The sequence below is a fragment of the Mastomys coucha genome, unplaced genomic scaffold (assembly GCF_008632895.1).
Source record: "Mastomys coucha isolate ucsf_1 unplaced genomic scaffold, UCSF_Mcou_1 pScaffold9, whole genome shotgun sequence".
Lineage (NCBI taxonomy): Eukaryota > Metazoa > Chordata > Mammalia > Rodentia > Muridae > Mastomys > Mastomys coucha.
Window position 1 is genome coordinate 105,950,041 of NW_022196915.1, and position 23,913 is coordinate 105,973,953.

Genomic DNA, 23,913 nt, shown 5'->3' on the forward strand with positions numbered 1-23,913 from the left:
CTTGCCTTTTTGGTAGTATCTACCATTTTGCCTTTAGTCATGGGACACAGCACACGAGTGCCAAGACAGTCAGTCCTTGGACTAACCAAAATACATCACCCGGAATGTTTGAAACAGGCTGATACAGAATTCGAATTGGAACAAGATTCCCAGGCAATGCCACAGCTTTAGAGATGGTCAGTAAAGCCAGGCTGCACACTGGGAATCGCCTGCAGTAACTTTAAACCCATCGATCCATGCCTCAGCTTCAGAGGTCAGTCTCGCACTGTCTTCTTATCCTGTGAAGAGGCTCTGAATCTGAGGTCGGTTCCCTAGTATGGCGGTATGACGGTTCTCAAGGTGTGGTATTTGTCTGAATTTGCTTTCCTTTACTGGGCCTGGTGGTTCAGACTGCAGTCCAGATGAAGTTCAGAGACAGACGTCGAGGCCTGAGGACCAGTCTGGGCTACGTGAGTGAGGAGACTTTCTGGGGAGGACTGGGGAGGAATCTCTATTTCTTAAAATTGAGGGCTGCTGCTCCTGGTGGCAGTTTGACCACTACACTTAAGAAAATTACTGGCTGAAAATAGCTCACCCATACTTGTAAAGCCACACACAGTTTGGCCACAGAGCCAGCTTCCAACCCACCCAGGATTCTCTGCAGCAAACTACCCAAGGCCTGTCTGGTTCTCCCGAGGCCAGAGTCACGTGTGCAGCCTGAATGGAAACAACCTCCGCCCACTGCTTTTCACTCTCATGATCTTACAGGTGCCCCTCTCTGGTAATCAAGCTTCCCTATCCACAGAGACAATCTCCTTTTGGTTAAATTCAGTTGTAGCCTCCCCTGTAAAATGTGTCCCTTGGGACTGAGGTCGGTGAACCCCTCCAAGACAGAAAAATGACCAGATTCTGAGCCAAACTGGCTCTAGGGGCGTGTCACATTAGCCTCTGGATCCAGAAGAACAAGGCTTTCCCTGTGTTCTACATGGTCGGCGGCCCAAGACCTTTCCCAGCCAGGGACAGGGAAGAAGGACGAAGGAAAAATGGCACCTAGTGGGTGGGGATAGTGATTGAAAGTCACCTAGCGTCCTGGGCCTTCTCGATCCCGATTCTTCCCACTGTATCACCAAGTTCTGGAAAAAACAGGGGGTCAAACAACTGCAAGCCACCCTAAACCTCGCCACACTTCGCCGGGCATTCTGCTGTCCCTGGTCGGGGGGTGGTGGGGGTGAGCATTGTCCTGGGATTCGCTCAGGTGGTGGACGCTGTGCCAGAGCAGCATCAGAGGTGGCACCTGTGCCTCTGGCATTGAATACCGCGCCGCTTTGGGTGGTGCCGGAAGCCTGCGCTAGTGGCCTGGGGGGCGGGGGGTTCGTGGATCTCTGTAAAACGCTTTCCACGTGATGTCGTAGCCCTCTGTCAGGCTTCCAAAGGCGACCTGCGGAGACAGTGCCACGAATCTCCCGCCAGCTGCTGCTGGCTCCTCCGGGCCTCCGCATCCCGCTCGACACCAGGGACTAGCGCTCGGGTCTCCGCGGTGGCGCTTCTTCCGGCGCTCTGCTCGGTGGTGCCGCTCAGACCTCGGCTCTCGCCGCACGCCCAAGTAAGGCACAGCTCCCGGGTGGCGCGGCCCTGCCCGCGGTCCACCTTTCTGCGCACCTGCCTCCGGGGCGGGGCAGAGCGGGGCGGGGCGGGGCGCTGTGCCGGCGCAGGTCACGGCTCGGACGCTGGAGGGGGCTGTGGCTCTCCGCCGTCCCTAGGCTGTGCCCAGGCTCCCCCTGCCGAGGGCTCGGCCCAGGCCCTGGGAGGGGCGGTGGTGGCCCGCACTTCCCGCTCACCAGCCTCGGAGGCGGCTGGTCCCGGCGCGGGCGCAGCGGCTGCGGGGAGCGGGGAGCCGGGCGAAGGTGCGGGGCGGGGACGCGGCCACCGCCCGCTCTGCGCCGCTCCTCCCCACGCGAGTGGCGCTCCGGCCGGGCGTCGAGGCGGCCGCGGCGACCCGGAGCGCGCTCCCCACCCACCCCGCCTGCTCCGCCCTCCCCTCCGCCCCGCTCCACCTTTGATGGCTCGGACCTCGGCCGGCCGCCGCCTGCCTAGCTCGCGCGCCCGCCGCCCGCCGCCCGCGGGGACCCCTCGCTCGCCGCCGCCGCCGCGCCCTCGCCCTCGCCAGCCCTGCAGCCCGCAGCCCGCAACCCGGACCCGAAGCCGCCGAGGTAGGAAGCATGCGGCGAACAATGCCCGCGGCGGGAGGGCGGCCGCCGGGGTGGACCCGGCCGCGGCTGCAACTTGTGCGAGTCCCCGCGCCCGCGGCCCTGGGCGCCGGCCGAGCTGGCTGCGGAGTCCGCGGGAACGGTCTTGCCTGTAGCCGGCCGCCGCAGGCCCCGCAACAATAGCAGGAGCCGCGGCTGCTTGGGCACCCGTGGAGCTCACCTCCGCGGACCTGGGCTGCGGGGTTCTGAGCTCATGGGTTCCCCCCTTTGGCTTCCCCTCCTCGGGCGCCCCTCCCCCGCTTCCTCCTATCCCACCCTGCCGGGTGACAGCGCCCCCGACGCCTCTTCCGGACCTCAGGCTGCAATCTCGGCTCTGGAGGTCTGTCCCCGGGCCGCGCGTGTGCCACCGTGCAGCCGGGTCACCGCAGCTCGCCCACGGGCGGCGAGAACCTCCCGGTGGGTGACAAAGAGGAACACGCCCTCTTAAGTTAGATCTTGTTTTTCTTTGCTTTCTGCCTTATGGAGGGGAAAGTCCCCCCCCCTTTAAAGCACAGGATATATATTATTATTTTTGTGTGTGGGGGCATTTCAGAACTTCTGATTGTGATTTTTACGATTTAAGTTCGGGAAACTTTAGCCTTGTGATCCAGCCGGATCTCTGTGAGTGAGCGCCTTAGACGTAGGGGTCGTGGAGGGGTACCAGATTCCTGGATGGGACCCGGAAGCCAATGGCTGATGTGGATTTCTAGAGTCCCCTAGAAAAGAGGGAGGTAGGGCTCACAAAGGAACGAGCTTTGAGACATGTTGGTGAAGATGTGGGAGCGAATAACTGGCTCTCATCTGGAACAGTTTACCAGGCTCAGCCTCTCGCACCCCTCCCCCCGCCAGAGTTCCGTGGCTTCAGGCTGTTTCATTTATTTTTGTTTCAGCCTTCCTCAGTGCTAGTTTCCCGCGTTTGATTCCCTTACCCCTAGCCCCTGCCCACGGTTGTCCCTCAGACCTCCATCCCCTCCCTCTGTAGGCAGCGTTTTCTGACCATAAACCTCGACCCAGCGATGGGCCATATTTAATGTTCTTTGCACGTGGGGACTTGGCCAAGCCCACTTCAGAACATTCCCTTAGCGATGTCCTGCTTTTCTTTTTCTATCTGAACAAGGAATGGAGAAAGCAAGCGGGGAAAGCCTTTTGGATTATGAAAGGTTTAGTTGAGGAGTTGCCTTTAAAAATTGGTTTGGTGTTTTTTTAAGGCTAAGGTGGGGCCCTTCTCAAATCCCTGTCGTTTTCCCTCAGCCCCACGTTTCTTGCTGGCGCCTTAGCCTCAGCTTTTCAGGTGGGTGGGACCCTGACGATGCACGTCTTCCGTGGGTATGGCATCCACACAGCCCACTTTATATTCCTGCAGCATCGGTCTGCAGCAAGACACTAATATTGGACCTTCTCCAAGCACAACGAAACGTTTGTGTTTTTAGTATGTCTGGCTAATAGCTCTGCTTCTGGGTAAAATAAATAGAAGCATTATTGGGCAGTGACTGGTCTACTGGGGGAGTCGGTGGTGTAGATAGTGAGCAGATGTCTGCCAAACCTACAGGAAACTAGAAATACTTGGTCAACGATGAGGTAACTACCTCCTCATGGTGTGTGTGGGTGTGGGTGCATGCAGAACTGTGGTGTGCGCCTCTGACTGGGGGTATGCTGTTAAGATTTAGGAGTTCTGTAAGTTGGGATCCTCCTGAACTTGGGTATAGGATGCAAACATCTCCCTCCCCACCCCACTTCCTCTTGTGATAGGATCTTAGAGCGCATCCCTGACTGGTCTAGCTGGAGATCTTCCTCTCAGCCTCCCCCCGGGCGCCAGCATTATGGATAGGTGTGCATACGATGTCTATTTTTAGTGTACTTTTCTACACTGGTATTCTCCCATTGGGCATTGATATTGAGATATTATTTTGGGACAACTTTTGTCTTGTTTTTCATTAAATTATCCAAGGGAAAAATATTTAAAGATGAAGATTAAAAGTAATATTGAAAAGGGCGAGGAGTAATATTGAAAAAGGAGATGTGGGGCCCACATAATCCCAGTGTCCTGGAGGCAGAAGCAGGGGGCTCATAAATTCAAGGCCAGCCTTAACTCCAGTCTCAGTAACAGAAGGGGTGGGTGGGGTGGGGTGCGGGGAAGGAATGCCTAGTAGTTAAATTCACTTGGGAAAATGAGTGGATGTTGGAGAACTCTAGATAGGAAAAAGAAAACCGAATTTTTGCATGCTGATTTTACTTTGGAAAACCAGCCTGGTACTCTGAGAGGATCAGGGATATTGTGACTTTGTAGACTTAATGTGTCCCTGCATGAGGCACTGGTCATCTTAAACCAATCTTTTGTGACTGGCTTTGCTTGCTACAGAGAATGTGTTAGCATTTTTGAGAACTCCTCTCTAAAGGAAGAAGCTGCTGTACAGCCCGGCCTCCACAGTCCTGGGCCACAGCTCTGGGAGGCCTTTCTTCCAGAGCTGGCAGGGATTCCCTGTGCTGGTGCCTTACCTTGGACAGGAGGAGGGCCTCGAGAGGCAGGAGGTCTTCTGGCTGTATTTCTCCTGTGGTTTGGTACTTTTGATGGAGAGGAGCTCTAAACTTACTTGCTGGGGTGTTTGTCCTGGGTTCCGTTCTTAGCCTCCAATAAACCAGGTGTGGTGGCTCATGCCTGTAATACTGGCCCTCCGAGGTGGAGGATCAGGTGTTCAAGGTCACCTTTGGTTATACTTGCATAATGAGTTTGAGGCCAGTCGGGATTACACACACACACACACACACACACACAGAGAGAGAGAAAAGAGAGTTCTCCCAGGGGACTCTTGAACATAAGTGGTTGAATGGCTTTTTCTTGCCCTTTAATGGCTGACATTTATGCTGTGGCATTCCTAGATTGTAGTCCTCTGGCCCTCCGTGACACAGGTCTGGCTGTAACTATCGTTAACCACTTCCATGTGGCCAAGGTAAGAGCCAGATGGTTTCCATTAAGATTACTGGAAATGCCAAGTTTTCCATACACTTATGGCAATTACTGCTTTTGTTTTTAAATCAAAAAGCCCCCTGGGGGGGAATGCTCATTTCAATAGAGAAAAAACGAACTTCTTAGTGGAGATATTTTTCCTTTGGTTGGAGCCAGTAGAAAATGTTTTGAAAGGGATATTTTGAAAAAAGTGGATGAATTGATACATACATTGTTGAAACATGGTACTCGGAGCTTGCTCCTTGTGAAGTAAAGAAAGGACCAGCCACACCGCTGGACTGACACTGGGTTCATGAACTTTCAGTGGTGTTTGGATTCTGCCTTGGTATCCAAATTATAGACTGCAAGATTTGGGATAAATGTGGGATTCATCCTTTACATAGAATTTTATGTGCTAACGTATCACTTGTGCATACATTAAAACAAAAATGCCACAGGTCCACCTAGATTAATGAACTCTGCCATGTAGCACATGTATCAATAAGCCCAGTATGGCAGTAGTCAGTTTGTTTTGCCTGAAGACTTTTGGAGAAATGCTTTTCATAAAGGTGATTTATTACGAACCTCAGAGGAAGACTTAGAAGTCAGCAGTGTGGTCCTTTCAGCTTTTCCTTCTCATTCATTATTTCCAGATAGTGCCTGGAACATAGCAAGCCCTTGGTAAATATTTGTTGAGTGAATAAACATGCCTAGCTTTTAATGCTCTATTGAATTAGTCCCTGGAATTTTTTTTTTTTTAATGGGACACTTGACCTTAGCATGGATAGGTTGCAGTTCTGGGGATATGAGAATTTGGTATTTGACTTTATATTCACTTCCTTGTAATTGAGCAGTTTGGTCCTTAAAACTGGCTGACATGTAAAAGACACACTCTTTTTTTTTTCTTTCTTTTTTGTTTTTTTCCAGACAGGGTTTCTCTGTGTAGCCTTGGCTGTCCTGGAACTTAACTCTGTAGACCAGGCTGGCCTGGAACTCAGAAATCCGCCTGCCTCTGCCTCCCAAGTGCTAGGATTAAAGGCGAGTGCCACCACCACCCGGCCTTCATTTTTTTTTACATATACATAAAAATGATGGAATGAAAACATGGGGAAAATAAAATTTACCTGTGGCCCACCACCTCTTACCAAATCCTTGTGTTAATATTTTGGCTCTCTCTAAACCCACCCTTTCATCCAGTTGCTTCTCCAGATGGAATGGATGTTTCCTCCGGGTCTTGCCTGGGTAAGTGCTGTTCTCGGACTCCTTCTTGAACACAGAAGCTTCTGAGATTGTTTTCCGTCCTGACAGCACTGCCTCCTGGAATTCCTGTAGCACATCTGTCCATGGTCCTCCCTTTCCTTACAGGACCTAGGTTGTGATGCCAAGATGTGATATCAAGATCTATCCTGGGATACCAGGTTGTTTGTGGGTTTGGTGTTCATGGACAAAGCTCCTAAGAACGTCTGTGGGCAGGTCTTTGGTGGAAGTGTGTTTTCACCGTTTCTGCTGGGCTCTGGAGGTGATTGTTGAAGTGTCTGCTTTCTAGGGGTTTATCCTGTTTTACATTCCCACCTGCCAGGCTCTGTGACTCTTCTTCACCTGCACTTGGAATTGTCATTTTTTTCATTTTAGCCCTTTAGAGGGACGTGGAGTAATAGCGTGAGGTGGTTCTGTTTAGAGGGACGTGGAGTAATAGCGTGAGGTGGTTCTGTTTAGAGGGACGTGGAGTAATAGCATGAGGTGGTTCTGTTTAGAGGGACGTGCGTGGAGTAATAGCGTGAGGTGGTTCTGTTTTGTATTTTCCTGATGACTCTTGAAATTGTTTTGTGTTCCCAGTCAACTATATGTCTGCTTTTTGTATGCCTTTTACATTATTGTTGTTTTTTTAGGGTGTGTGTGTGTGTGTTCGTTCTTTGGTTGTATTGAGTACACTTGTCATGAGTGAACTTCGTGTACCCAGAACCACCTTGCTTACAGCTGTGACTCTCAACACCTCCGGATACACATCATTTGTTACACGTTTGTCCTCCCAATATTTTTGCCCATTCATGAATTTTAGCATCATCACCTTTTAATTCCATATTGTATTTTTGTTGTGCATGTGTGCATATGGGTTTGTGTATGTGCACACACAGATGTGCATGCTGGTGCAGTGTGATGTGTCGGTTAGAGGACCAGTTGCAGGACTCAGTTCTCCCAGTCTATCATGAGAGCTGGGAAGCTCGGCTGCAAGAGCCTTTCCCTGCTCTTTCCCCGTAGTGCGAGCCTTTCCCTGCTCTTTCCCCGTCGTGCGAGCCTTTCCCTGCTCTTTCCCCGTCGTGCGAGCCTTTCCCTGCTCTTTCCCCGTCGTGCGAGCCTTTCCCTGCTCTTTCCCCGTAGTGCGAGCCTTTCTCTGCTCTTTCCCCGTCGTGCGAGCCTTTCCCTGCTCTTTCCCCGTCGTGCGAGCCTTTCTCTGCTCTTTCCCTGTAGTGCGAGCCTTTCCCTGCTCTTTCCCCGTCGTGCAAGCCTTTCCCTGCTCTTTCCCCGTCGTGCAGACCCCTCTCCAGTTTGCGTTGGTGTCTTTTGAAGAGCACATTCTTAGCAAAACGTTTCACACAGTCTGATGGTTAGGAGATATATTCAACTTTGGGAAATAACAGTTCTTGTACCCAAGGAAGGGATGACTGTGGCCATGCTTTGACTGCCAGTCTTCATGGGACAGTTTTGTTCTTTCCTGAATAAATGCACTGGGAAAAACTGGAGATGGAAGAAAAAAACCCAATCTGTGTATTTTGAAAACAGAGATAAATGAGTGGTTAATATTGCAATCAAGTAAACAGATTTTTCCAAAAAAAAAAAAAAAAATTCAAATTGGGTTGTGTTGTTTCACATATGGAAGGAATATAAGAAGTTTTAAAATCAATTAAGAACAAGAGCAAACAAGGACCCTGGGCAAAAGCAAGTTTTAACATTCTATTTTTAAAAACTCATTTGTAGCTGGGTATGATGACACATGCCTTTAATCCTAACGCTCTAGAGGTAGAGACAGGTGGATCTCTGTGAGTTCAAGGCTAGCCTTGTCTACAGAGTGAGTTCCAGGACAGCCAAGGCTACATAGAGAGGCAATGTCTCAAAGGAAAAAAAAAATCATTTGTAAGTCTGTGTATGTGCACATGAAGATAGGTGCCCACAGAGGCCAGAGATGTTAGATGCTTCCAGAACTGGAGTTACAGGCAGTTGTGAACCTCCCAGTGTGGCTGCTGGGAACTGAACATGGGCTTTCTGCTACAGCAGTCCATGCCCTTCACCTCCGAACCATCAGCAGTGAGGTGCTGTGGGTGTCCACAGCTGACTGTTGCTTCCCAGGTTCCCAGCTGTCTTACCTTCCTGACCTGACATTTTCTAGATCAGGTAAGTAACATGAGGCCAGGAAGAATGTTCTCCTAATTTTTGATTGTCCTGTCCACTTACTATAAATAACAGACACTGATGAGATCTTCAACCAACCAGCTTGCACCTCTGAGGATCCAGTGTCTTTAAGGAAGAGGCCCTTTCTGCCCGTCTGCCCTGTGGTTCCTAGTAAGTTGCTTTGTGCCCTTGGGCTTGTTACCTCCCCTTAACTAGATGCTGCAGCCTAGTTAGCTGTTGTAGCTGGTGGCCCCTGCAACCTCCCCACCCCCATGTTGTCACTTTGGTGCAGGCTCCTTGAAGCTCCTTTGTTGCTGAGAGAATGCCTTCCCAGAAGCCCCCAGCATCTGGGAAGTTTGCTGATGGGGGTTCCAGGGAACGCACCTTGAAGACTAGATGGGATGCCTGTGGCCACAGCAGCTGTATTGTGGTTTGGGCAAAAGGAGAACAGAGGTAGAAGATGGATCAAGAGCTTGTAAGTGCATTGTAGATTCCTATGGGCTCCATGCACCCATGCCTGCCTTATTAAGTAATATTAACCTATACTAAATAGTGCATTTATTTGCTTTCTGGTCCTCCTTGGGTTGGGCTACACCTGGAAGATTACCATTTAGAACATTATGGAAAGAATTTATCTTTTATCTGCCATATAACACTATTTGCAAGAAAACGGTTTTCTATTTATTTTTCTGTGCAAGTGATTCGGTGGGTGTGATAGTTAACTCAGTTGTCAGTCTGGTGCCATCCCACCTGGGTGGGAGATAGCCTCTAGGGGATTATGTTTATTAGGTTAACTGAAGGGGATAGACCTGCCCACTGTAGGTGGTGCCATTCCCTAGGCTGTAGCCATTGGGTTGAGTGGAGAGAGGAAACCCAGTAGCAGCTAGAATTCATTTCTCTTTGCTTTCTCCCTGGGGTATGATATAACCTGCTGCTTCAAGCTTCTGCTGCTTTGGCTCCTCCCATGGTGGACATTCCTCCTATGGTGGATGCTCCTCCTATTGTGGATGCTCCTCCTATGGTGGACATTCCTCCCATGGTGGATGCTCCTCCTAGGGTGGATGCTCCTCGTATTGTGGATGCGCCTCCTATGGTGGACGCTCCTCCTATGGTGGATATTCCTCCTAGGGTGGACGTTCCTCCTACTGTGGATGCTTCTCCTGTGGTAGATGCTTCTCCTTTGGTGGATACTCCTCCTATTGTGGGTGCTTCTTCTTTGGCTCCTCCTACTAGTGAATTGTGAGCTGAAATAAGCTCCCTTCCCTTATGTTTTTGTTGGGATATTTTGTCATAGCAACAGTAAAAGAAACTTAAGACAATGGAAATGTGAAGTGACTTTGAGGAGCAAAGTCACTGTTTTTGAGGACTGTTTGATGCTTATGTAAACCATGCAGCTTAAACATCCTTGAATTTGACCTCATTTGGTGGTGACCTCAGCACACATCTTAGAAGGACCTTTACCAGTTTAGATCACACTTGGAACCTCTCGGAGTTCTTTAGACGAATGAGGTGGTCCCTGCTCACCTGGGATAGCAGTCACACCAGTGCTTATGCTGTGTAGGAGTTGTGAGAATGTTCCTCTGGGGCTAATACATTTTCCTTTATATGCCTCCAGTGCCTCAGTTCTGTTAGCATCAGATTCGAGAAGGGCCAAGTGGCACTCATGACTACAGGAGGGTCAGGAAAACCAGAGGCGGTGTGATTTGAGTGTGGAAAGGCCCATGGGCTCTTGTGTGTGAGTTGCTTGCTCATGCTGCCTGGAAGTTGGTAGAACCCTTAGTAAGTGGAACCTTGCTGGAGGAGGTAGGCTCCTGTCTTGGTCCTACTTCCTCCCTGATGTCTATTACCTGTTTCTGCCAAGGTGAATGGTCCCACCTATAAATTCCTGCTATCTATCACAGGGCCACCTGTTGCCAGGATGGACTGTATCCCTTCAAACTGTGAGCTCAGATAAGCCCCTCCTCCTTCAGGTTGCTTCCTGATGGGCATTTGATCACATAACGAGGGGAGGGACTCACAGAAGAGGTTGCCCAAACGAGCCGGTGCTGATCTTACTGCGTCTGCTTGAGTATTTATCCATGAACATGAGTTGCTGCTTTGCAAGACTATCTTCTAACACTTAGAGGAGAGTGGATCAGTGCTCTCAACCTTCATAATGCTGGGACCCTTTAATACAGCTCATGGTGACCAACCATAAAATTATTTTGTTGCTACTTCGTAATTATAATTTTGCTACTGTTACAAATCATAATGTAGACATCTGATCTTGTGCTCACTTGCAAAAAAATCATCCTAGCTGGGCTTGTTGACTCTTTATATGCACTCACAGAAGGTGGGGGAGGGTCCCAGAACTCTTACTTGACTATGTATATAGCCAGTGCTCCTAACACCTGTTGTATGCAGTGTTACCCTAATTGCATAATGTTCTGGGGAGGGGCTAGAGTATGTAGGCCAAGAAAGACTAGGAGAGAGGGGCTCCATCTATGTGTTTATGAGTTATTCCTTATTTCTGCTGGGTAAAAACTCTGGTGTAGCCTTGTGGGGATGGGGTACCCATACTCCTGTAGGTAACAGCTCACCTATGCTCTGTAAGGAAGTCCAATACACACATAGGTCCCCAGAGTGAACTTTAGTGGAATTGTGCCTTAGTTTGCCATTAGGACCTTAGGAGGAGGGGTAGACATTGTTTATGTCTTCTCCAGGGAAGGATTTTTAGCAGCTGCTTCAGATAAAAGCCATGTGTGCAGTCAGTTGCAGAATGTACACCAACAATATTGTTATCTTTTCATTTAATTGATACAATCTTTCAAAAAAGCAGTTGAGGAGGCTTAGTGATAGAGTGAGTCCATAGCATGTGTGAAGTCCTCTGTTAGATCCTCAGCATCACATATAAAATCTTCCAGCACCACAAATAACCCCTGAGGGGCTGGGAAGATAGCTCATGTGATGAAGTGCATGCTGTTTAAGAAACAGGGTCTGCGTTTGATCTTAAGGATGTATGTAAAGGTGGCGTGGTGGCATGTGCTTTTAATCCCAGCACTGGCAAGGTAGAGGCAGATAGGTCCTTGTGTTGTTAGCCCATTTAGCCCTGTGCTAGCCCATTTACCCTCCTTTAGCACCACTTGTTAGTGTGCAGCGTTCCTGTCACAGTATTGTATATAACCATGGAATAAGCATCTCTGTGCCTTTTATTTTTATCCCAAAGGACAAAAGCCTAGCTTGAGCCCTGCGAAGCAGGATGGGGGAGGTTCTAGCTCTTATTTAGCTTTCAACAGCAGACCAAGCAAGAGCAGAGACAACTCAGGATCTGAGAGCTGGCTGCAGAGTCTCTAGCCCTGTGGCATGGTGCCTTGTATCTGGCTGCTGTTGCTCTTTGCTGAACATCAGCATCGTTTGTTTATTTCTCTCTCTGTCTCTCTGTGTGCATGTGCATGTGTGCACATGCGCCTGTTCACCTGTCCCTGCAAGCAATTGCCCACAGATGGTAAGAAAGGGGATCTTCCTGGAGCTGGAGTTACAGGCTGTTGTGAGTCACCCGATGTGGGTGCTGGGAACTGTACTTGGACCCTCTTCAGGAGCAGCAAATGCTCTTGACTCCTGGGCCACCTGTGCAGCCCCCTTCTTGTGTTTTCAGAGCCCTGGGAGGAAAAGTCGAGTCCTGCCGGGATAACAATGCTGTAGCTGCATTTGAAGGCTATCGTTTTCTGCTAGCTCCAGGATAAACCAGAAGTGAACACTCTTGGGGGGCGGGGAGTTGGGGGGAGGATCTGTGTACTTTGGGAGTGGCTGACAAATGGCTTGTGGAGGGAGCCTTGGGGACAACCAGATTATAGGCCTGTCCTGACCCCACTTGCTTTTCAAGGTGCACAGGATGCTTAGGCACAGATAAAGAAAACCAAAACACACAGCAGATGGGGCTCAACAGGGGTCTCTCCCCACCCGCCAGGGGCTTGCTGAAGCTGTGGAGTTCATGATCACACCAGGGTTTGATTGACTATCTATCTATGCATCCATCCATCCATCCATCCATCCATCCATCCATCCATCTATCTATCAATCATTTCTCCTGGAGCACTTTTGGGCTTCAGACTTTCTATGTAGCTAAGGCTAGCCTTATTAGACTCCCTGGCCTCCTGTGTATGCCCACTAAGTACTGAGATCACAGGTTTGTATTACCACCCCTGGTTGCTCAGTGCCTCATCTCTGACCTAACATCCCGTGTGAGGTTGTAAGTCATTTGTCGTTTGTAATATATTGACCTCATGGCAACGTTCTTTCAACTCATGTTCAAACACACCTATTGAGGACAAGGAAAGAGTTATCATCTGCCCTGAGCAGCTCAGAGCGACTCAGAGTGGCTCAGAGCAACCCTGTGCATCTAGAAGATGGAGTGTGGTCAGTGTAGTCACCTGCAGTCCGAGGGAGTCCCACGTGGTAAGGCCCATCCCCTGCCCTGCTGTCTTCATTTGTTACGAGCACCAGTGACTAAAGTTGTTCTCTCAGCCCTAATCCATCTCCACTGAGCAGGGCTGTTGTGTGATAATTCCAGTGTGTTGACAGGAAAGATGCCGTTTGGCACACCCAAGCCTTGGCCATCCATCAAAGTCCTGGCAGAGGTGATGTCTATTTCTGACTTCCTTTGGCACACCTTGGGAGGACAGTGTTCAAGAACACGTATGAACTGGGGATGCAGCTCATTTGGAGAGCCCCATGCAGAGTTCAGGATCCAGGGACACCACTGTCATCATGCGCAGCTACTGTCTTATGTCCGGCTTGGCTGTCAGTGAGTTCCTGAATGTCAGGAGCCACGATGCCTCAAGCTTCAGCTATGGTTTTCCAGTACTTTGGCTGATTAGTGAAAGTCTTATGGTGGATTCATGATTAACCTGCTAATCCCAATACGATCTTAGACTCCAGGAGTCTTCACAAATTGCAGGTGGTTCAAGGGACACTATTGTAGATGTTGGGATGCTGCAGGACAGAAAAGTCTTTGTGGACATTTATGCATATACACACATGTGTGCATATATACATACATATATATGTGTGTCTATACATATATGTCCACACACACACACACACATACACACACACACACACTCACTATCTGATATTGAAAGGTATGCTGACTGTGGGGCACCTGGTCAAAGATGTTTAGTGCTTATTGCGCTCCAGAGGAAAGTTCAAGCACGGTCTATTAAAGATGAGCAGTTTCTTTCTTCCCCAGAATCCTCAGACAAATGCTCCTAGGTGCTTTGGGTTCAGATAGAGAAAACCTGTCACTGAAGGGTGAAGCCATTTTCTCTGACAGCAATTTTTTATTGAGCATTTGTGCCCTGTGCAAGTGGATATGTGGGTTTTGTGTGTGTGCGTATGTGTGTGTGTGTGTGTGTGTGTTGTGTGTGCATGTATGGTGTGTATGTATGCATGCATGTATGGTATATATATGTATGGTATGTGTGTGGGTATGGTGTATGCATATGTGTGTATGTATGATGTGTGTCTGTGTATATGTATGTAGGTATGGAATGTGTGTATATGGTGTGTGCGTATATATGTGTGTGTGTGTATGGTGTGTGTATATATGTGTGTGTGTGGTGTATATATATATGTGTGTGTGTATGGTGTATGTTGCTCAGTGGAACCCAGTCTCATGTATGCCAGGCACGCAGTATGTATGGTGTGTGTCTGTGTATATATATGTATGTATGTATGCTATGTGTGTGTATGGTGTGTGTATATATATGTGTGTGTGTGATGTGTGTGTATGGTGTGTGTATGGTGTGTGTGTATATGTGTATATGTGTGTGTATGTGTGTATGGTGTGTGTGTATGTTTGTGTGTGGTGTGTGTGTGTGTATTTGATGTGTGTATGGTGTATGTTGCTCAGTGGAACACAGTCTCATGTATGCCAGGCACGCACTCCACAGTGGTCGACATCCCGGCTCCTGCATCTAGGCTCTTTACCAACCTTGGTTAGGAGGAATATGCACGGGCTGTGATGCAATGAGCGTTCCTGTCTCCAGGATAAGATAACAAGTGGTGATTGTTAGGGAGATCAGTCCTGAGATACAAATGATGGGTTTCAATAACTTGCTCATGAAGGTTTATAGAGCCAGCACTATAAAAAGAAAAGATTTGAAAAGTCAAGAGAGCCTCCAGGTGATTTAAGAAGTGGACATATGTCTCTTTAAGGCAGAAGTAAGGTGAAGTTGTGGGGTATGCAGTGAGGTACACGCCTTTAATCTTAACACTTAGGAGGCACAGGCAGACAGATCTCGGAAGAGTCTGAAGCCAGTGTGGTCTCTCTAGAGTTTCCCAGGCTAGCACGGATGAGATAGTTTCAAAAACAAACAACAAACAAATAAACAAAAACAACAAAAAACCCAACCAACCCCTCCTCACTTAAAAAAAAAAGAAACCTTCAAAAAAGTATATATAAGGGCTGCATTTAGCCGGGCAGTGGTGGTGCACGCCTTTTGTCCCAGCACTTGGGAGGCAGAGGCAGGCGGATTTCTGAGTTCGAGGCCAGTCTGGTCTACAGAGTAATGAGTTCCAGGACAGCCAGGGCTACACAGAGAAGAAACCCTGTCTTGAAAAACCAAAAATAAATAAATAAATAAATAAGATGATGATGATGATGATGATGGTGATGATGATAATAATGCTGCATCGATGGCCCAGTGGTTAAGAGTATATATACTGCTCATACAGAGGATTTTTTTTTAAAACAAATTTTGAAGTATGTATACATATAGGAAGTATATACATATTTAAAATTAATGGGGACTATTTTCTATATTAATATTATCAAAGTGAGTTTTGTCCCATTAAGTGCATAGTGCCGTGTCTTGACACATGTCTAGAACTGTCACCAACTCCACAGCAGCTTATGTGCCTTTCGCATCTCCTCTGAAATCTCCCTTGTGATGCCCCTGTTGGCCCCTTCGCTGTATTCTGGTCCTTGCTAGAATGTCTTGCACTAAAGTCACCGCACATGCTTTTGAGACTGGTATAGCGCCTGGGAGATACTGCTAAGTCTGTTAACGGTCTAAGCTTGCGTGACTTCGCTTTTGGTCATTTCTGGTGGTCATTATGTGGAGCAGCAGGATGTGTCTGCCCATCCACATGCTGAAGGACATTAGGTTGTTTCCAGTGGGGCAGTGTGTTTCCTATAAACGCAGAGCTACTGTGAATGCAAACATTGGTGTTGACATCTCATGAGCAAATATCTATCTACCCATCCTTGACAGCATTTAGTATTGTCTACACTGTTCCTAAGCCATTTTCAGTGGTGTGTGGTAGTTATCTTAGGATGGTTATTTATTTATTTAGTTTTTTTTTGAGATAGGGTTTGTGAAGCTCCTGTGTAGACCAGGCTTGCCCTGAACACAGAGACACAGAGATCTGCCCAGTGTCTTAGTCAGGGTTTCACTGCTGTGAACAGGCACCATGACCAAGACAACTCTTTTTTTTTTTTTTTTGGTTTTTTTCGAGGCAGGGTTTCTCTGTGTAGCCTTGGCTGTCCTGGAACTCGCTCCGTAGACCAGGCTGGCCTCGAACTCAGAAATCCGCCTGCCTCTGCCTCCCAAGTGCTGGGATTAAAGGCTTGCGCCACCACCGCCCGGCTTCAAGACAACTCTTAAGGACAACATCTGAGTGGGGCTGGCTTACAGTTTCAGAGGTTCAGTCCATTATCCTCAAGGGGGCATCATGGCAGCACCTAGGAAGGCATGGTGCAGGAGGAGCTGAGAGTTCTACATCTTCATCTGAAGGCTGCTAGCAGAATACTGGCTGCCAGGAAGCAAGGATGAGGGTCTTAAAGCCCACGTCTACAGTGATACACTTCCTCCAACAGGGCCACACCTAATATTGCCCCTCCCTGGACACCACACCCTGCCTCCTGAGTGATGGGATTAAAGGCATGTACCACCACCTCCCGGTTATTTTTAAAACTAGAAATACAGTGAAAATAAGTTTTAAAGTGGCTTTTCTGGAGCGATGCCTTAGTTTCCTGGTGTGTGTAGCAGAGAAACTTCTTGGAGCAGCTGCTTGGTGGTTGCAGTGGGAAAGAGGGGTGTCCTAAAAGGTATGTAGAAACAGAGTCCCAAAAGGTATGTAGAAACAGTCCTAAAAGGTATGTAGAAACAGTCCTATCTGTATCCCTGTCAACAGGAAGTACACGTGAGCAGGTCAGTCCTGAGGATGCTTAGGGGAGTGTAGGTTAATTTTGTTGACTGACTTGGTAGGTTCCTACATACATTTTCAGTGCTAATCAAATTATAAAGGAGCTGTAAGATGGGGTAGCTGTGGAGAAAAGGCATGGGGGCGGAGCTGTGGGGGCTGAAGTTGTGGGGGCTGGAGCTATGGGGGCTGGAGCTGTGGGGGCTGGAGCTGTGGGGGCTACTGACATCTTCAGGTCCTGAAAGCAGTGGTAAATAGCCCTCTTGTAGTGTTTGTGGGTTAGGACTCGGGGAGTGGCTTTTGGAAAGCCTTGAGTTCTGGCTCAAATGTTTGCAATCAAGATGTCAGCTAGGCCTGAAAGATCCTTTTCTAAGGAACCTCAAGGAACTCCCTGGGTAGGGTGGTCATTTACCACAAGGTAGTGGATGGGAGGTGGAGTGAGCGTCCTTGAAGATCCCTGATAGGAGCTGTTGTGACATTTATGAGCTAGTCTTGGAAAACCTAAGCTACCATTTCCACAGTGTGCTCGGCCATAGGGCCAGCCAGCCAACTATGCAATGGGAGGTGACAGAGTGTGGCGCCAGGAGGTAAGACCCAGTCAGTGGGTGCGAGGATGGAAACTGGCTTCTAGCCACCTGAGAGATCACAGATGCAACTGCTGACTCAGCCCTGTGAATGCCCCTGTGGTCCTGTGAAGAGAAAAGTTTTTCATTTCTGAGTGGCAGTTTTCACCCGTATTTTAAAATGTAGTCTATTTAATACTTTACACTGCGGTGCTAATCATGAGTTCTAAATAACCTGTGGAGTCTTTGTGATCAGTTATTTTTACTTTTTAGGATTTATTTTGTTTGTTTTGTGCTTTTGAGACAAGGTCTCACTATGTAGCCTTTACTGGTCTGGAACTCACTGAACCATTTTGAAGACTTGGGACTCTTGGAGAGTTCCTCATCCCACCGTAGAGGGCTGGGGCTGAGCCATCAAGTGTGACGACATACTTTTGCTTACAGGACATGGTATCGCAAACATATCCCTGCTATACCATTGGAACCAACATCCTTTCTTTGTCTAAGCATGCTTGGGGGAGGGGCAGGGTCTTCACCAGGTGCTTAGGTCAAGGGATTCTCTGTGGGGCTTGGAAGTTGAAGGGTGTAAAATTTCCTTCCAGGAAGTGTGATGCTCTGGCTTCTGAGGTGGAGAGCCATTCCTAAGCCTGAACCCAGGGCTCAGGTCCATTCAGAATCGCAGCTCCCAACTCACACAGTGTCTCCTTAAGTAAGAGCATGAAATCCAGAGCTGGGGCTCAGTTCCCGGTCTGCGGTAGGAGGTCAGAATGGGGCTTCACTGAAGTTTCCAAGCCACCTCAGCTGGGCTCTGGAGAGGAAAAACTGTCCCAGTGTGTGGCTCTTTGAGAAGGTGCATGCAGTCTAGGCTGGCTTCCAAGTCTTCATTCTCCTGCCTCCAGCTCCCAAGGGCTAAGATGACACCCTTGTGTCACACACCTGGGTCTGTTGTTCTGAGATAGGTCCTGGGCTGGCCTCAACTGTGCCATCCTCCTGCCTCGGTTTCCTAAGTGCTGGGATTGCAAGTGTGTGTTACCACACCAGACTTGGTTATTTCTTTTTAAATGAAAAAACCAATAAAGCCACTGTGCAATGTTTAAAAGGATGAAGTAATCGGGCAGAATGCACAGTCTCACAAGCTCTGAGCCCAGATTGCTTCTCCTTCCTGGTTTATTGAACTTTCTTTCCTTAAAGTTTTAAAAATAGATGGTGTCTTTTTTTTTTTTTTTAATGTGTAGCTGTAGGTCCGTAGTGAAATGGAGCAGAAGCTAGTTCCCATATCTGCCCCCACCTCCTTATTATAAACATCCTGCACTCTCCTTAATTAAAAATTTTTTTACAGTGTTTCCTTTTTCGGTTATAATCTAGTCTACATACGTTTTGCGGCTTTCTTTCCCCCAATAATCTTGCTCCAGTAATCCTTAAACCAACACGATTAAGGTCAAAGGTCTCTTCAGGTCATTTCCTGTTGACCTTTACTCAGAGGAATTTGGCTGTGTCCATGTGATGGGGAGGGTGACTTTGCTTTGTGATATTTATCCTGTGGAGATTCCCAGGGTGAATTTTGAAGCGCTTAGTGCCCTGGAGGGCTGAGTCCCTCCAGTCTCTTTTATCCTTGGCCTCTTTCCCCTCTGCGGGACTGGTAGTAGGGTGGGGTGGGGGTGGGGATTCACTTTCTGTCAGGCCTTCTGCCTTCTCTGCAGTTAGAGCAGGAATGTTTTTCCAGCACAGTCTTGAATGTCAAAGCTTGCCCAGGTCAGAGCCATGCCTCTGCAGCTCCTGTGGGCCCTGCCTGCTTGCCAGTGGGTGGGGGTGGCTGGGCAGCGTCGAGTGTGGGGACTGCTCTCTCGGGGTGTCGGCAAGTGTGTCTTTCCTGTGTTCTAGGAGATGGTATACGGCCTCTTGTACATTAGAAGGAACCTCAAGCGTCTAGACCTCAGCTGGTCTGCTCAGCTCGGCCCTCAACTTAGAAAAGCCTGGGATGTGGAGTCACACTGGTGGCCGATCGTCCATTCTCAACCTTCCCGTGCATGCACGCACGCGTGTGTGTGTGTGTGTGTGTGTGTACGTGTGCACATACGTGCTTCTGACATGTTTCTCTCTATGGCAGAGGCCAGGTTGGTCTCTGGCAGAGTCTAACTCTTATAAGCTGGTAGAGCTTCAAGCTTAAAAACAAATACCCATTCAGACTGAGAAGAAGAAAATGCTTGTTTGGGGCTATGATATCATACATTAGTTACTTGGAAATTAAACTTAGCGTGACCTCTCTAAACACCAATGATTATGGTCTTTGGCCTAATTCAGAGTAAATTGCCAGATTGTGGGCTACCTTCATGAGTCATTGTGCTTCAGGAGCCCCCATAGGTACCCAGGTAGGGAATGGCACCTTCGGAACATTGAAATTAATAGGTAGACAGGAGGGCCAGAGAGCTCAGGGGATCAATGAGTACGTGTGTGTGTGTGTGTGTGCGCGCGTGTGTATGCGTGTGTACATGTGTGTGTGCGTGCGTATGTGCACGTGCGGGGCAGAGAGCTCAGGGAATCAGTGAGCGCGCGTGTATGCGTGTGTGTACATGTGTGTGTGTGTGTGCGCGCGCGCGCGCGCGCGTGTGCATGTGCATGTGCGGGGCAGAGAACTTGGGGAATCAGTGAGTGCCCGTGCGTGTGTATGCGTGTGTGTACATGTGTGTGTGCGCGTGCGTGTGCATGCATGTGCATATGCGGGGCAGAGAGCTTAGGGAATTGGTGAGTGTGCGTGTGTGTGTGTGTGTGCGTGCGTGTGTGCATGTGCATGTGCGCCAGTTGGCTGGCCAGATAGAAGAGTTTGTTGGAGCCACGTTGGAGGGTAGTTGAGCACCTGGACTGTGCCTGCCTGGCAGGCATTGGGCAGTGTTTCTGGGGCTCATTTGCGGGAGAGGAGCTGGGAGCGTTTTTTTTTTTTTTTTAAATTCTAGATGGAAAGATTGGGGCGTCTGGAAGCCTTCTGCAGATGTGCGCAAGAAAAGATGTGGTTATCCTTGAGTAAATCTGGAGGTTTAAGACTTGTACTTTGTATTTGATTAAACAACAAAGTACCCCATCTGTGGCTGCCTCGCTGTGTCCTGCCTCCTGCTGTGCGCTCCCGGAAAGCTTTATTGGTCTTTTAGAGAACTTAGGTTTCTGTTTAATAGGAAACAAGCTCCCCCCACCAGTTTTATGTCCTTTCTCTGTGATCTGACCATTTGTCCGAGGGGAAGGGGAAGGAGCCTAGGCCAGGGCCTTGTCAGAGTTGTCCGTAGTGCTTCCTTGCCGTCCTGGATCTCGAAAGTACTAGAAACTTGTTATCTTTGAAAGTGTTAGTGTTGGGGTTTGTTGTTGAGTTTCTCTTTAAAATTTTGCAGTTGTATAATTTGGCATACTTTGTGTGTGTGTGTGTGTGTGTGTGTGTGTGTGTGTGTATTTGCTGAGTGTGACAACCTGTTGGTCTTCACCTTCTCCTTGTTCGAGAGAGAGTCTCTTGATTTTGACACTGTGTGTGTCATGCTAGCCAGCCCACAAGCCTCCAGGGGTTCTCCTATCCCTACCTCCTGTATGCTGTAGGAACTATAGATGTAGGGATTAAAGCTGCCAGTGTCTGTTTTTGTGAGCATTCTGGGGTTCGAGCTCTGGTCTTCACACTTGTGTGGCAAGCACTTTTACCCATGGAATTATGATCCCAGTCCCATGGAAGTAAAACATTTTCGAGAAGAAAAAAATGTGTTCACAGTGCCATGGAGAAAAGATTTGATGAAAGTAAAGACACGAATGGTGAGTTGACTTGATAAAGGATGGCCCTCCCAAGTCTGCAGCACTTGCCATTCTTGCCCATGAAGGCAAGCCCAGTAGCACTTAATGTGGTACTCGCCCATCTTTCAGAACTGTCCTAGTACTGGCTGTGTAGCTCAGGGGGAAGGTATTTGCTACCAGGTCTGATGACCTGAGTACAGTTCCTGGGGCCTGCATGGAAGAAGGAGAAAACTGATTCCTGCATGTTATCCTCTGACTGCCACAGTTGCAAACACACACACAGAGTAATCGTAAAAAATCAGAAATATCTATCCAGAAGTGGATCGTGCATAGATGTTAGCACAATTGCTTGCTCAACCTATTTTTACATTGGGCCTTGCTGATGTCTTAGTAATATGCTCAGAAAATTGTTTCATGTTCTAGAATCCAGATTTAAGTTTCTTGTGATGTTTTTGTTTGTGTGTGACACACTTGTGTGTGTGTCTGTGCATGTGGAGACCAGAGGTCACCTTCTGTGTCGTCCTCTGTCACTTTCTAGCTTTCCTTTGGAGCTGGTTTCTCACTGACTGTGGAGATCATGGTTTGGCTAGACTGTGGAGAAAGGCCCGGAGATCCTCTGATCTCTACTTTCTTAGTGTTTCGGTTACAGCTGCAGAATGCTGGTCTTCAGCTTACAGTTTTCAGATCCCCCCAGCCCCCCATTCCTCTTTTCTTTTTTACTCTGCCGGAGATGGACAATTAGGACCTCTCTACCACAGAGCCGCCTTCTGAACCTCTTTCTCCTTCTTTGTATGAGCATGTAAAAGAACACCGTTAATGTTAGTATTAGTAGTCTGTTGTGTGGAATCCTCAGCTGATAAGAACAAAGCTGCATCGATTTCCTTGATACTCTGAGAATATCTGTCGTAGGAAGCCCCAGAGTGAGGTCAGTGGCCAGAGGGTCTGTTGGAGGTTTTTTTGTTTTTTTGTTTTTTTACCTCCCCCAAGCCAAATTGTATCCAGCTTAGTAAAAATACTTTTCTTAGACAGTCACATTTCAGGCAGGATCTGGCAACCAACTACTGACCATCTACAAGCGCTTCTGGACTCCTGTCTTGTACAGGCTACCCAATCACACAGCCACGGTACGCTCCAGCCCATTGGCTCCTTTGTACAAGGGCAGGTGAGGGCTGGGACTTCACCTTCAGGATACTGTGAGCAGCTTCTCACAAGCCAGCCATTCAGAGAGGGAAAGGAAGGTGGCAGGATTCTTTGTAGATGGAGTGGAGAAAGGGAACTATGTCTTAGAGGTGTGACTGCAAAGCCCACATGTGGTGCTGGGAAGTTGGGTCCCAGCAGGACGCGCGCGCGCGCGCGCGCGTGTGTGTGTGTGTGTGTGTGTATGCATGCATGTGAGTATGTGTGTGTATATGCATGCATGTATGTGTGTATATGCATGGGAGTATGTGTGTATATGTGTGTGAGTGTGTGTGTGTGCGCATACATGTATGTGCGCATGCATGTAGAGGTCAAAGTGCCATCTATTGTTCTTCACCTAATTTTTTTGACAGGTTCCCTTACTGGAACTAGAGCTCAGCGATTCAGTCAAACTGACTGGCCAGTGAGCTCCAGAGGTCCTCCTGCCTCCACCTCCCCAGCATAGGATTATTGGCTTTAGGATTGGCTTTTTAGATGAGTGCTCTGGATCTGAACTCAGGGCCTCATGCTTACTTGATGAACGCTTCACCAATTGAAGTCTCTGGTTGTAATAGAGGTAATTAATCTATCTGTGTTGATGGTGGAGAGGAAGAGGGCACGAATTCTTGTTTCTGCATTCGAGAAACTCTCATCCTGGGAGCCAAGAGGATGTAGATAGATCTTGAGAGAAAGTCTGTTAATGACACCCACACCCATGGGATGGCTACAGCATGCAGCCCATATTTTGCCTTGAGGTCTGCTTTTTTTTTTTTTGAGACAAGGTCTCTCTGTGTAGACTAGGCTAGCTTTAAACTCAGATCTGCCCTCCTCTGCCTTCAGAATGCTGTAATTAGAATCATGCACGGATACGTCCTTCCAGAGGGTCTCCTTGGATCCAGATATTGCTGCCCTAGTCTCTGGAGTTGTATCTGTTTTTATTGATTTGAAGGAAACACTCCCTGTGTGGTAGGGATGGTTTTTATAAGACTTTACAAAGAGTTAGTTGTTTATGAATGCTCGGCACCCTTCTAGACTCAGCACTGAAGCTGGCACAGCAGCAGAAAAGGAAGTGACTTACCCACGGTCCATCTCTGCAGCAGAACACAGGCTCAGACTGGAACTGGGTCCACTGTGAGCTTGAAGTGACTGTATTGCTGCTGTCACTAGCAAGAGCTACCTCTCCACACCCCGGACCCCACAGTTCTGTGAGATGTCTTCGCCTTTTTGAATCTGACCAATTAGAACCAGTCTCCTCTCCTCTTTCTCCCTCATCTTCTCTTTGGAGTAAAAGCCTTAGATGTAGCCCAGAAGGCCCTGGGACTCTCCTAGGTCCAGGTTAGCCATGAACTCACAGCAGTTCTCCTGTTGTAGCTTTTCCAGTGCTGAGATGGCAAGTATGAGCCACTGGACCTGGAAGATGCCTTTTTTTGTTACTTTCTTAATTCGTATTGATTGATTGAGTGATAGATAGGTAAGGTCTTTTTTATCAGAGGTTTGCCTCTGTCCTTGTCTTGATTAGGGTCTTACTGCTGTGAACAGACATCATGACCAAGGCAACTCTTAGAAGGGCAACATTTAATTGGGGCTGGCTTACAGGTTCAGAGGTTCAGTCCATTATCATCAAGGTGGGAACATGGCAGTGTCCAGGCAGGCATAGCGCAGGAGGAGCTGA

At 48.4% G+C, this 23,913-nt stretch overlaps 1 protein-coding gene across 5 annotated transcripts in view; it reads left to right on the forward strand.

Moving 5' to 3' along the window:
• Positions 1 to 1,357: 1,357 nt before the first annotated feature.
• The window catches only part of Farp1 (FERM, ARH/RhoGEF and pleckstrin domain protein 1), a 241,672-nt gene continuing 219,116 nt past the window's right edge, over positions 1,358 to 23,913 (forward strand). For 3 of the 5 annotated variants that reach the window (XM_031362791.1, XM_031362796.1, XM_031362794.1), the window contains exon 1: positions 2,091 to 2,189. The gene's annotated coding sequence lies outside the window, so the exon portion shown is untranslated. Of the gene's footprint in view, positions 1,583 to 2,090; positions 2,190 to 2,553; positions 2,643 to 23,913 lie in introns of those variants that run through there. The other 2 variants (XM_031362792.1, XM_031362793.1) reach the window with 2 other exon arrangements.